A 15,555-nucleotide genomic window follows, 5' to 3' on the forward strand; every position below is an offset into this window, starting at 1 on the left:
GGAAATAGATCTAAATGTAGAGAAATGACTAAAGTGGGGAGAAATCCTAGTCCTGATGGATTCATTGGAGAATTCCATGAAATCTTTAAAGAACAATTGTACCCATACTTCACAAATTATTCTCAAAAACTGAGAAAAGAAACACTCTTCTAGAATCCTTTTATGAAACAAATATAGTCCTAATACCTAAACCAAGGAAAGATACAACATAAAAGGCCAATATGTTTAATAAACATTGACTCAAAAATTTTAAACAAAACTTTTAATTTTGTTTGTAGTCAAAATAGACTACTGCAATTTATCTGAGAAATCATTCATTATGACCAAATGGAATTTATATCAGGATAGTTCAACACCAGAAAAATAATCAATATAATCATATTAAAAACCAAAACATCTACAACCACATTATTATCTCAATAGATACAGAAAAAGCTTTTGATAAAATACAATAGGTTTTTTTTAATGCTAAAAATCTTTCAGATTATAGGCATAGAGGATCTTTTCTTACTATATAAAAAAAGCATCTATCCAAGACCAAAAGCAAGCATCATACTTGCAATGAGGATACATTAGAACCTTTCCCAAGAATTACCGGTGGGAAGCAAGGATGTCTACTCTTCCTCTTATTATTTGGTGTATTTCTGGAAATGCTAGTAACAGCAATAAGACAAAAGAAAGAAATTAAAGGTAGGGAATCAGTAAAAATATTAATTGAAACAATCAAGAACTTTAGCAAAGTTTCAGTCTACAAAATAAACTCTGAAAAACATCTCTATAGGATAATAACAAAATATAAGAAATCGTGGAAAGGGAAATTCCATTCCAAATAACTAAAAGTGTATAAAATATCTGGGGTTTGACCTATCAAAGCACACAAAAGTCTTAAATGGATTCTATTACAAAATATTCCTTAACACTTTAAAGAACAACTTAAATAGCTGGAGGAATATTCAGTGTCCATGGTGAGGCTGTGTCAATATAATAAAAATGACAATACTACCAGAATTAATTTACACTTTTAATGCCATATCAAATGAAATTACCATGGAGATTCTTTATAGAACTTGACAAAATAACATCATTCATCTGGAAAAACAAAAGATCTACAGTATCAAGGGAAATGATGAAAATAAGGAAAGATAATGAGGGGAAATAGCATTTCCAGACCTCATGCTATATTAAAAAGTGGCAGTCATCAAAGCTATCCAGCATTGGTTAAAAAACAGAGATAGATCAAGAGAACAGAATAGACAAGAGAGAATCAGGAAGAAAAGAAGTCAATAACCTGGTATTTGATCAAATGCAAAACAGAAATTACCTAGGGAAAAAAAACTTATTTAATCAAAGCTGATAGGAAAACTTGAAAACAGTCTGTCAGAAATTAGGTTTAGACCAACACCCTACACCATTTTTTACAATATATTCTAAAGGAATATGCAACCTTAGTGTTACAGATCACACTATAAAACAATTAGATGAGAAGCAAATCATATACCTCTCACAGTTATGGGTAGAGATATATACTTAACCCAAGCAAGAGATAGAGGTAATTACTAAAGTTGAAATAGATGTCTTTGATTACTAGATAATGAAAAGCTTCTGCAGAGATAAAATTAAGTCACCTAGGATAAGAAGGAAACTGGTTGAATGGGGGACAGGGAATCTCAGTTTCAAATTTTTCTCAAAAGGTTTTGGTATTCAAGATATATAAACAATTAATAAATACACATAACTAATAACCATTCCCCTACAGATAAATGGTCAAAGGATATAAACAAACATTTCTCACAAGAAAAATTATTAAGTATTCACAACCACATAAAAAATGTTCAAAATCACTAAAAATAAGAGAAATGCAAATTTTAAAAAAACTGAGTTTTTCTCCCACACTCTGCAAATTGACCAAAATAGTGAAAAATTTCAATGTCTTATGTGGGAAGGGTTGTGGAATGAAAGGCACACTAATGCATTGTTGGTGAAGCTATTAAGTAGTACAGCCATTTTGGAAAACAGTTTGGAATTAGGCAAATAAAACGACTAAAATTTTCAAATTGTTTGAACCAGAGATTCCATTACTGGGCTTATTTATGCCCCAAGGAAACCATCAATAAGAAGAAATAAATGGAGACAAGACTTGACAATTTGGGAACATCCAGTGAAAAATCTTAATAAAACGGTGAATTTTCCAAGGAATAAAATGGTCCAGATGGAAGACAAAAATGATAGGGAGGAGAACAAATAATTAAACAAGTTTTGAAAACAGTATAATTGGAGAAATATTTGAAATTTCTACAAATGAGAGTACTAGAACTGGAGGGCGGAGTTCAGCAAGACAACCTAGGACTTCTTGGTCTCCCAGAAAAACATGAAGGAAAAGTCAATACTTTCATGGGTTTCTGGGTCTTCAGCGTACATTCCTATGTTGTACATTATCACTCTAATTTTCCTACCCCAATGCAATCCCTGACAAAGGGAAAGACAAAGAAATACAAACAAAATTCATATTTTCTCAAAAATATAATACAACACAGCTCCAAAAGTACACAAAGACAAGCCCATCTGCCACACCAACTCTCTCATCTGCCCCCACTCCCACTTGGATTCTTTCTGTTATCCTTAGCATTTTATGATAGCCTTATTAGTTCATTTTGTCTATGTTTTTCCCCTTTCAGACACTATCTTATAGGTCTACGCCATTCATTCGCACTTGTTCCATGGAGATTGGAAGGGAAAAGGTATAAGCATTTATACAGCGCCTACTACAAGTCAGACACTGTGTTAAACACTTTACAAATATTACTGCTTTTAATCCTCTCAACAATCCTGTGAGATTTCTTCTATATATGTCAATATGATATAGTGCAATGTACACTGGCCCATTACTCTAGAGCCCTGTGCTTTTCCTCTCAACGAATTTAGCTATGTAATCCTTGGCAAATCACTAACTCATTCTAGGCCCCAGCTCCCTCATTTGCAAAAGGAGGAGAGGTAGACATGACGAGATGGGTAACCCTAACCAGCTCTAAATCTATCTTTGCTAAGGTTTCTCTCAGCACAAATAAGTTATGAGTCTACATCCTTTGTCAATATGATCTCATTTGGAACATTTCTTTTCTATTTCTAGCACTACCTAGAGGTAGCTGTTTCAATTGCAGACAAAAGAATTAGTTAACATCTAAGAACTGTGCCTTGAAATTCCAAACTTAACACTATATTCATCCCCACTTCCCTCTCCCGCACCTGCCTCCGGTCACAAATACAACCATTATTATATAAACAATGCAATTTTGGCTGTTTCTTCTAGAAAGAAGAATGCAAACACCTATTTGTATAATCAGACTAGAAGAAAAAGGCTAGGGCTAAAGAAGATTCTTAGGTGTAGCCCAAGCAAATTAATCTTGGAAAGACTGGAAGAGAAAAGTTTTTTAACATTAAAATAACTCAATAGATGATAGATAGATAGATAGATAGATAGATAGATAGATAGATAGATAGATAGATAGATAGATAGATGGATGGATGGATGGATGGATGGATGGATGGATGGATGGATGGATGGATGGATGGATGGATGGAGGGAGGGATGGAGGGATGGAGGGATGGAGGGATGGAGAGAGAGAGAGAGAGAAATAGAGACCCCACAACTTAACCTTAGTCTCTTTCCTGCCTGGCTATGTTTGAGTGAAGAAGAGACAAGTAAGCTGAAAGGGGACTTGAGCCTATAGCATCAAAAAAAACAAAAGATATCTCAACCCCTCAGAGGTAGTCCTAAAACCCTCAGGAGGAGATGTAGCCAGCTTTATATTCTGGGGTCTAGATTTGTCAGTGAGAGTGAAAGCTATGATAAGAATCCTCAGATAGCTATCTATGGAAGTAGATGGACGGACAGACAGACAGATAGAAAGGTAGATATATAGATACATTGATAGATATATAGATGGATAGGTGGATAGGTAGAAAGGTAGAGAGACATCCAGAATAGGGCATACAGTTAATCCAGACCTGCTTGCTGAATGATTCATTTTTATAGCCCTTTGTTTTCTTTTTCTAGCATCCCTGTCAGTTTTTAGGAAGGATGTAGATTTCTACTACAATTGGGATGCTTCCACTTCTAGGAGGAGCTAAAAACTCAAATGGATATGTTTGTATGGATATCCAGAAAGAGGGGTTCTGAAGGCAAATTCTGCGACTGGGCCAACAAATCCAGAAATCCAGTCACTTTAACTTACTAAGTCAGAGATAGATATGAGTTCTGCAATAACACTCTGATATCTGGAAATTCAGTCAAACTTACAAGTTTGGAATGTTAAGAATGATGAATTATACTTAATCACTGGGGCAACCTACTAATACATAAACTTTACATCCAAATGGTAGTTTCATTTTCTCCCTTGTATATAGTATACAAAAAGAAGCCTTACCATGGGACCAAAAAAAAAAAAAAAAAAAAGGAAACAAAAGGAAAAAGGAAAAAAGGGGGAGGGGGAAAGATAGTCAAGGAGATCCCATATAATTAAGAAATGTTCACCTTTGCCAAAACTAACAGTTGTTATTGGTTTCCCCACAAGATGGGGCAGTGCGTACATTTTAACAGCCTCCTGCTAATTAAATCTTCCATATGGATCTGATACTTTTTCCTATGTTAAAAAGACAGCTATACGCAGCTCAGTTCCCTTCATATTTGATTGAAACAAGCTATTTTGGAGGTTTTTAGGAAAAGCCTAGTCAAAGTCCTCTCTAATCTTTGCTCACCTTCCTACAGGACGTGCTTCTATCCCTAAATCAGTCACTTTGGACTTTGAGGGCCTACCTTACAACTTTTCTGTTCAGCTTTCCAGTCTGAAAATGATCACAGTATAAGACAAGTCTTGCTTGCCCCAACAGCAGCATCCACTGGGTTATTTCCAAAGTTGTAATTGGTGCTTCTTTGAGGAGATAATATTTATGTGACTAGATTCATGGCAAGGGAGAAAATGTTAAAAATGGTTATATTGAGGGCAGCTGGGTGGCAGACCTGATTGCCAGACTGCCAGACCTGAAAGCAGGAATACCTGAGTTCAAATGAGCCATCAAACCTTTAATAGCTATGCGATCTTGAGCAAGTCATTTAACCCAACTGCCTCAAAAAAAAAAAAAAATTGCATTACCTTCCTAACCTGAAATGACTTCTTCCTTTCTCTGAATTCAAATCCAGATTCCCGAGTCTAGCATTCTAAACACTTCATTCAGTGGGTCTGTTTCATCCTTTCAACCTTAGACCAATCTTTCCACCACTCTCCACTCTCAGAAGATCAGTCTTCCCAACCCATCTCCCTGTTCCCATCCACATGCCTTTGTTTGGGCTATTTCTCTCTCCACTGCTTCTTCAATACCATCTTCAAGGTCAGATGCAGTTCAGGTCCCACAACCTCATCCAGGAAGTTGTCCTTAGATAGCTCTAGCCCACCATGAGTCTTCTTTCCCTGAGCATTCTTCCAGCACTGTTTCTATACAATACTAACATCCTTTACTATATTTTCTGACTATATAATGTGTATAATTCCTGTCCTTCCAGCTAGATGTTAAATATTTTGAGGACAGAGACCATATCTTAAATTTCCTCTGTATCTTCTACATCTTCTGGTATGGGCCCATACACAGCAGCTGAGTGAATGCTCAGTTTATATATAGACTATTGCATTTACCTGATCTTAAGAGTGGTAGATACATACATGAATGAATGGCAAGTTCTAACATCATAGAAGACCCCAAGTAGAAAGAACACTGGAATTAGAACCCCCTGACTGGGTTGAAATCCTGGCTCTGTGACCTTAGGAAAGTCATTTCCCCTTCCTAGATCTTGGTTTCTTCATCTGCAAAACGGTGGCATGGGACTAAATACCATTTAGAGTTTATTAGACTGTAAGGTCCTTGAGGGCAGGGACTGTATTTTGCCTTTCTTTGTCTCTAGTGCTTAGCACAGTACCTGGTACATAGTAGGTGTTTAATAAATACTAGCTAACTGAGGCAGCTAGGTGGTGTACTAGATAGAGCACTGGGCTTGGCATCAGGAAGACATCTTCATGAGTTTAAATCTGACTTCAGATACTTACTAGCTGGGTGACCCTGGACAAGTCACTTAACCCAGTTTGCCTCAGTTTTCTCATTTGTAAAATGAGCTGGAGAAGAAAATGGCAGGATTTCTTTGCCAAGAAAACCCCAAATGTCAAAAAGGGTTGGACATGACTGAGCAACAACAATGCTGACTGACTTTTAGTTCTTAATATTTTGTGATTCTGGTAGAGGCAGCCAGCTGCAGCAGCCAAAGATTAAAAAAAAAAAATTGTACATTTGAGCCCTCCAGCGAATGCTTAGGGTTCTAAGCCTTGGTCATGTTGTTGGCTTATTACAGAGCTTGGCAGTCACTCTTAATGAAATGTATAATGTGAAAATGAACTCTATATCATCCCTTAAGAAAAAGAATTAGGTTCCTCCTCCCTCTGCCATGTATCATTCTATCTCTGTATTAGGTATTAAAACATACTATAACCACAAATAATTCTTGGAATCGTTCTGAATGATCTCTGTTACTGAAGGATGTAGAATAGGTCCATTCAGTGATGTGTCCAGCTAGCTGAAATTTAGGGCAGCCAGGAGTTATGCAAATGTGAGAACAATTACACATTTTTCCCACACTTAAGAAAAAAACATGTACCTCCAAGGGTGGGGAGGAGTAGAGAGGGAGATTCAGATAACTCAGTCATGCAGCTGAAGTGAGAAAACTCAGAATTCAGCTTGGCACAGTATTCATTTTCACTGAAAAACAGAAATCAGGCCAAATAACCAGGATGTTTCAGAATTTTTTTTTTTTTACTTGTAAATCCTTGACAGTATGAGTGTAATCCCAGAGAGGTTTCTGCTTTTCTAAAGGTAAATCATTTAAGTCTGGCTCATTCTCAAGCTGTCCATGAGTCATTATCCACTGGCCAGTCTGTGACCTAAAAATATTTTCCCAGTAAGAAAAGTAATAAATCCTATATGAACCACTTCAGCAATCCTCAAAAGAATAGTTGAGGCCCATAAAAAACAATATGAAGCTGTAAAAAAGTAACTTTTTCTCTAAGACAAAAAAATTTCTGAGGACCAAGGACATTAAAAAAGTATTCAAAAACATAAAATATAACAAACAATTATACTTCATTTCCATATTAAGTAAAGGGAGAAAAAGAGACAAAGGGGTAGGAATGAAACAGAGCAGACAGATAATGACATAAAGGTGGAAAAAGAGAGAAAGCCAGGAGACTCTGAAGTGAGTTTATCAGGCAGCTGTGGGACATAATGGCAATAGTACCAAACCATCCTGAATTCAAATCCTACCTCAGACGCTAACTAGCTGTTTCACCCTGGCTAAGTCATTTAACATCCTTTAGCCTCAACCTGCTTATCTGCACAATCATCATAGGATGGATAATAATAGCACTCACCTCAGAGGGCTTTGTGAGGATAAAATGAGGTAACAGAGCTAACTACATGAGTCTGTATGATGTAACAGACATGTCATCAAGAAGACATCCGGTCTCTGCCATACTAACTGGGCAGTTCATTGAAAAGCTCCTAACTTCATTTGCTCATTAGTAAAACTGGGGATAATAGTATCCATATCATTTACCTCATAGGGTTAATGTGAGAATCAACATTAAGTAGAATAATTAATTAATTAACAATGTAATTCATTAACAGTATAATTGTACAACTCCATATAAATGTTAGGAGTTCTTATTAGCGATTTTAGGGTGAGGAACCAAGACTAGGATTGCTCAGATAAGACTTAAGAGATCAAGACAGAGACAAAAAGTTCTTGGTCAGAGTGGAACTTGGAATCTCAGAACAGATGAACAAGTACCCAGTGGGAACTAATCCTGACAGTGAAGGTCACAGCAAGGCCATAGACCAGAATTCAGTAGGCAGACTGGAGACAGAATATACTTGTAACATTGATGTCAGGCTCATGTTGCACACAAAAGGTCAAGTACAAAAATTTGGGGGATCTTTCACCTCTGTGGCTCATTGTATTCATCCAGATGATCTGGAAATGTCAGAATTTGACACCTTGCCTCAAAAAAGTGAAAGGAAGTCATTGCATAATGGATAGAGAGCCAGACTCAAAGTCAGGAAGACCTCTACTGAAGTCTGACCTCTGATACACACTAGCTATGAGACCCCAGGGAAACCCCTTACTCTCCAGGCAACTCTCAGACTCTCAAATATAAGTTGCCAAGAAAGTACCATCCAGCATTAGAAGAGGGAACTAAATTCACAAGGGAATTTTCTGTAACAATAAAACCATAAACTTAGTCCCTAAACTCCAGAAGGTAGCCACTAATTTCCTTACAAGCACATGAGTTCACAAGGTTTGAAACACACACACACAAAATTGTTTTATAAGCTCATGAAAAGACTTTATTTTATATATACCTGTGCACTGGCCAATAAAGGTTCAGTCCTGGGGACATTAGTGTTTGGGGAGATACTTCTGGAAGTGTCTGATGAAGTGGAATAATGGAAGCTTAGCTTTCTACTTCAGAGCATGAGCAGGTATTCAAGCGACTGTTTCCAATCCACTTAGCACATGGTGAGAAAGGGCTTTTTGATTTGTTTCTGAGCCAGAACCGAGCATGCATACAAAAGACTGCACAATGGCTGTAAGGTATATGATTGTAATGGAATATTATTGTGCTGTGACAAATGACAAGCAGGATGATTTTCAATACAATTGGGAAGATTTACATGACATGATAAAGAAGGGCAAGTGAGCAGAACCAGGAGAACACTGTACACAGAAATAGCAAGATTGGATGAAGATCAGCTGTGAATGACTTAGCTATTCTCAGCAACGCAATGATCCAAGACAATCCAAAAAAAGGATTCCTGATGAAAAATGCTATCCACCTCCAGAGAAAGAACTGATATTGTATGAATATGTACTGAAAACATACTATTTTTCTTCCTTCCTTCCTTTCCTTCCTTCCTTCCATCCTTCCTTCTTTTCTTCCTCCCTCCCTCCCTCCCCCCTTCCTTCTTTCCATTCTTTCTTTTTCTTTCTTTCTACTTGTTTTCTTTTACTACTATGTTCCTTCCTTCCTCCCTTTCTTTCTTTTTCTTTATTTCCACTTAAGTTTTCTTGTACAAAATGACTAAGATGGAAATGTTTTACATAATTACATGTTTAACCCATATCAGATTGCTTTTCACATCAGGGGAGGGAAAGAGGGATAAAATATGAAATCCAAAACTTTAAAAAAATGTTAAAAATTCTTTTTACCTATAATTGGGGAAAAGATATTAAAAAAAAAAAAAAAGCCCAACAGCTTGACCTTGGTTTCTTTCTTGCCTAGCTATGTTTGTGTGAGGAAGAAACAAGTAACAGGAGAATGGGGGCTTAAGCCTATAGCATTAAAAAAAAAAGATACCCCAACCGTTCAGGGATAATCCTAAAACCCTAAGGAGGACATGTGGCCAGCTTCATATTCTGGGGACTAGACTTGCCAGTGAGAAAGGAAGTTGAGACAAGGGTCCCCAGAGTTTATAAAGGTGAACCAATCAAACAATAAATATTTTTTAAGCTCCTACTTTATGCCAGGCACCATGCTAAAAACTAGAGACACAAAAAGAAGCAAAAGATGGGTCCTGCTTTCAAGGAGTTTACAGTCTAATGGAGGAGACAACATGCAAATATATAAAAAGCAAACTCTATCTCTCTGATAATTAGGAAATAATTAACAGAGGGAAGGCACTAGAATTAAAAGAGGTTAGGAAAGGTTTCCTGTAAAAAAAGAAAGTAGGCTTTTAGCTGAGACTTAAAGGAAGCCAGATTTTATACACACACACACACACACACACACACTACATATGTAATCAAAATTGTCTATTCTGCCTTTTGGAATCTTCTCAATTCCTTACCTTGCTATGGATTCTTTCTATAACTACAATTGTTACAGAAATGACCTTGTATCCTCCTCTACATGTTTTATGATGTGATCTTTTATGTGTAAATTGATTATCCACTTGGAGTCTATCATGGCATATAGTTTAAGATGTACTAGGCTATGACATTTGTTTGTTTATATATCATGATTGTTCAGTCAACTCCACTCACTTTTCTATTTTTTTAAAAAAATCAAACCACTTAATTACTTCTTTATAAATCGAAACATGGCAATTCTGTCCTCTTCCTGTTTTTTTCAGAATTTCTCTTATAATTCTAAACTTCTTGTTCCTACAAATGACATATTATTATTTTGTCTGGATCTATAAAGTCATTCCTTGGTAGGTTGATTAGTATAGCAATAAATCTATACATTAATTTAGGATATCTTGTCATTTTTATTATATTGGCCCAACCCAACCACAGACAATGACCATGACTCCAGTTTGTCTTCTTTTATTTCTAGAAAGTGTTTTATGATTATGTTTATATGTCTTGGTGGGTTAATTCCCAAATATGGACTTGGTAGTAATTTTTAATGGAATTTCTTTTTCTGTCATTTTTTCCTGATTTTTGTTAGTAGTGAATAGAAATGCTTACCATTTCTATGTATTTATTTTATATTCTGCCAATATACCAAAGCTATTAATCCATTCAACCACTTTATTCACTTAATTCTCTGAGGTTTTCTAGGTAAATATTCATATTATTTACAAATGAATCATTTCTCTCTATCTTTGCCAATGTGTATTCCATTTAATTCCTTTCTCATCTTTTTGTTACAGCTGACATGTCTAGCACTATTTCCATTAACAGTGGGAAGCGAACATTCTATCCTTGAACTTACTGAGAAAGGAACATGAGGACATATGTTTAGAGTCCTAGAGACTTAAATAATCTCAAGGTTGCAGTCCTAGTTCTATTCTAAACCCCATTTTCAAGGATATTGTACTCTCAAGTCTGAGGCAAGAACATCAGAACTCTCTGAGCCCCACAGCCAGCCATAATGAACCTGAAATACATCTGTATGTCAGAACTGAGGTTCAGACCAAACTGAAAAAGGTCAGGGTCAGGCAGACCTTCTGGGTCTGATGTGGTCAAAAAAGCTGAATACGAAAGGAAAGTAGCTTATTCAGGGGCCAACCACATAGGGAGATTAATTTAAATGCACATCCCAAACAAGAGATTAACTCATAGGGTAAGGGACAAGTGGGCATGAGTTCCAAAAGCAAAAAGGACCAAATGGCTGATTTAAGATTCAGGCTCTCCAGTTGGGCTGGAGCAACAGAGGTGATTGCTGAAGGGCTAAGCGACAAGTTATTGGTGACAATCTAGGTTTTGTTATTTTGTTGGGGAGGGGTATACTTAGTCATGTGGGAACAAGGCAGGGACCTAGTTATTGGGGAATAAGGACACTGAGTTAAGAGTGGAACTAGAAGTCAAACTGAGTTACGTATCTAGGACTTCTTAAATTTCTCCACACCCAAACTCCTCAGTCTGAACCAGGGTTGAAGCCACAGGTGAGTGGTGAAGTAGACACACCTGTGGAGGTTAGGGAAGTATACAGATGACAAGTCTGGCAGACAATTATACTGAAGGGTCAAACCTGATGGGAATGCCTATTGAATCTCTGATAATAGAATTTATCCATGCTTACTGATGGCTCAAGACCCAACACACAGAATATTCCCCTGTACTCCAGTGGAGAGCCCCTTAACTCTGAGAGATACCGACATATTGATCTGGTGATAACAGAAGTTATAATGTAAGTACCCTTTTTGTCTTTTTTTCTGTATTAATTCTTTTGGTTACTTCAGTTCAGTAATATTACATTTACAACTTGTTTAACCATTCCCTAGTCAATGGGCATCTATTTTGTTCCCAGTTCTTCGCTAATATAAAAAGAACCGCTATATTTTTGTACATTTAAGACTCTTTTTTTTAATCATTGACTTGCTTGGGGTATGTATCCAACAGCATGATCTTTAAATCAAAGGTCATTTATTGCATCCATCTTTCTGTACCCATTCTACCCTTAACTTTCCCTATCTTTCCTCATCCCTTAAGTCAATTTTTAGGGTGTAAGGCATAACCTAGGGTTTGCTTTGATTTGTATTTATCAGCAATTTAAAGCAATGTTTCATATAGTTTGCATTTTTTTTTGATGATAGTTTGTTAATATCATTTTATCACGTATCCATTGGAGAATGGCCTTTTTGTCTTATACAATTATTTAGCTCTTACCGGGCCCTGGATATAGGGCTCACATAGACCCAGGACTCAATTGTAGGGGAGTTTGACCTATAAAAAAGGGGTCAGGCTTTTCTCACACTTTCTGGCTTATTGTGACCCAGCTCGAGATAACCAGGGCAAAGCTCTTATAACTTAGTTTTGGCACCTGTCAAAGAATTACCCCCAAAAGGATTAATAATCTAGCTATTTATTTCATCCACAGCAAAAGAAACACAAGACTCCTAGGCATTTATTGATAAATATTTAAAACCTGAAACAATAATATATAACAAAGAACTCACAGGAGCCCATAAACATACAGAAACAAGACACTATCTCCGGGAAGGGCAGTGACAGGAATCACTTCCTGCTGAAAACATCTGAACCCCTCAATGACCCTGGGTCTCTTGAGCTCAGGAGATAGCTGACAAGGCTGGAAACCTCTCAGGGGTCCAATCATTTGTGTTCAGGAGAGAAACATGAAGTAGGAGACGCAGCAAGGGACCTGACATACAGTCGCAGGCAGACACATGTATTTGCTATCATGAGCACATAGCTTCCTTAGCTGTGGCTGAGAAGGGGAAGAGGGAGGAAAATCCAACTACTCTTTTTTCAGAAGTCTAAGGAAGCGTTCAGTCTGGACATGCTTGAAAAAAAGGAGTGTAAGAATGAAAGTTCTTTTTCCTTTTGACCCTCGTGAATAGGTGGCTCTTACTGCTCAGTCACTAAATATCTGAGATGTTTCCAGTGATTGGGACCATTGATCAGGGCCAATTAGAAAATGTGGGGTCAAGCACAAAGCACCAGTCTTTCAGTGTTGAACACATCTCTCCATAATGCATGCCCAGTCCATGAAAAGTGCCCTGTTCCAACAGATAGAGAGGGAGATCCCCTGTTCACCTCCATCACACATTTAATATCCTTTACATAATCTAAAAGTACTAGGGTAATACCCTGAGTATCATTCTCTTCTGGAGAAACTGAGGCACACTACTAAAAAAAGTAAGAGATTAAAACAAGATTTGAGAGATTTTGCTTTCTTTCCTACAAGAGAGAATGATCTAAAAAGTGTTTATCTTCAGACAGCCCTTGGGCAAGGTCCAGTAACTTTCAGTGTCACAAAGTTAATTGAAGAGGGGAAAGAGCAAGTGCTTAAAGAAAAAATAAGTATAATTAATCTTTAAAAACAGCAAAAAGTTGTTCCATTCTAAGAGAGACACCTTGAGTTTAACTACATCCAAGAAAAGTAAATTAAGAGAAATAGTAATTAAATTTGTAAAGGAGAAGCTTTGGAAAAAGCAATGTTAAATGAAATTAAAACCAGTAATACTGAAAAATAGGTAGGAGTAGGAAGGAACTATAAAGGGGAAAGAAAAGGAAATAAAGCCCTGGTGGAAAATTCAGAGGTGACTAAGAATGCAAAATACAGAATGCAAAGTGGGAGTGGGAGGGAAAGGAAAAGTATATGGAAGCCATTTCCTTCAAAGAACAGATATATCGGTTCTGATGGCACCGTGCCCAGAAGTCCCAGAGCACAGGTGCTACAGACAGGAGAGGCAGGAGGAGGTGGGACCTATCCTGGTTAATAAATAGTCTGCTCCATTACAGTTCTCCTCCTTTATCCCATGATGAGGCGGTAACCCCGAGTCTCAAAAGTCATCTCAGTCAACTACACTCTCCAGGAAAGCCTACCAAGTTGTACAAACTTTCAGTATGTAAGAAGCAAGTTTGTCACCAGGTGATAAATTTTTAGTGGTCCCTAAATTTGACAATCTAGTTAGGTGTGGAAGGACTCCCATCAGTACTGGGGGAACTGCAGATCTCTTGAAACCCTGAAGAATACTTTGTGTCTGCTGATAGTCTGGCTAAGGATCTGCAATGTCTAGTGTGACTTAAGAGAACATGCTAAAACAATATAGTATAATACAAAGTTCACTGGAGTGAGGCAATCTGGGATATCTTACAAAATGATCCTCTGGGCCTCAGTAACTACAACTACAAAAAGATAGGGTTGACAAGATGGTCTCTAAGGTTCCCAGGCTTCCTGAAAATTCTTGATTCTTTACATTCCAGCCTATTCACACAAGATATGTGAGATAGTACAAGAAGACAGTGGATAGAAGTAGGTATCCTGGGAGCCCAAGAGGTAACTGGGAGTTTTTTGCATCACTTAGTACTTGAAAACTCCTGAAGAATTTCACTTCCACAAGGGACTTGGTGGTCACGCCTTCTTTCATCTGTACCAAGAATATCTGAGGTGTCTTCTGGGCCAGCATCAGTCACTGAGAGAACAAAATTCCCTTGTGTATGTAGCATGAAGTAAATTGTAAATGGATCCTGAGCTGACAAGGGATAAGCGGCCCCTAATAAAAGCTAACTTGACTACCCCCATAGACTTAGGTCACCTATACCCAGCAACAGGGAAATAAAGAATTAAAGAGGATGAAAAGATATGCATAGACTTTAATATATATCAATGGAATACCCAGATTCATAATAGTAAGGAAGCATTTTCAAGACAAAGCTCATACCCCCTACTTACAAACTCCTGTTAGCCTTTGTTTTCATAATTAGCTTTTTCTTCCATCCTTTGTAGATCTCTTCTAAAATCTGAGCTCATTCGCTTTTTAGTTGGTTACTCATATTCTCTGAGACCATTCACAAAATGTCAGTTTCAGAGTTCTCCAATTCTTCATGAGTCATACTATTTTCCCTAAACTTTACAAAACTTCCTAAAAGCTAGTGCATCCATCATCCCTGCTATGAAGTCCACTGGAACCTCATCATTTTAAGGTTCCTGCCACTTCCATATCAATGGCTATTTCTTCCTTGCTTGACAAAATGTTTTCTTCATTGCCTTTTCTGTCTTCTGAGAGTGAAGTATCAACAGATGAAGGGACAGAATTGCCCTACAGATGTTAACATAGCAGTACTTCAGAATTTTTATGCTGGTGGAAGTACCTAAAATATCTGTTTCACAATCTACATTAGGCAAATATTCTTACCTTCCATCTGGTTGGGAAATCTCCAATTATTACTCTGGATTCTCTTGTACTCACTTTCTGTGTTTGTACTGTAAGGTTCATGCTTTTCTGTTGAATACATTGTTGACACATGATCCTCTTTTTGGATGTTTCATTCATTCAAAGCATATTTTTCTACTGGCATTATGAATTGCATCTCACCAAGGCTCGCTGATACATTTCCAGTAACATAATCTATGCACATGTGGCTTGTCTCAAAAATACAGATTACAGCCAGGAACCAACCGGTAAAGAAGATAACCTCTGAGTTAAAAACTGTCCTAGAAATAGGAGGACCAGCACAATACTGTACCACAGAGGGCAAGAGAAAAG

This window comes from Notamacropus eugenii, chromosome 1 (assembly GCF_028372415.1).
Source record: "Notamacropus eugenii isolate mMacEug1 chromosome 1, mMacEug1.pri_v2, whole genome shotgun sequence".
Lineage (NCBI taxonomy): Eukaryota > Metazoa > Chordata > Mammalia > Diprotodontia > Macropodidae > Notamacropus > Notamacropus eugenii.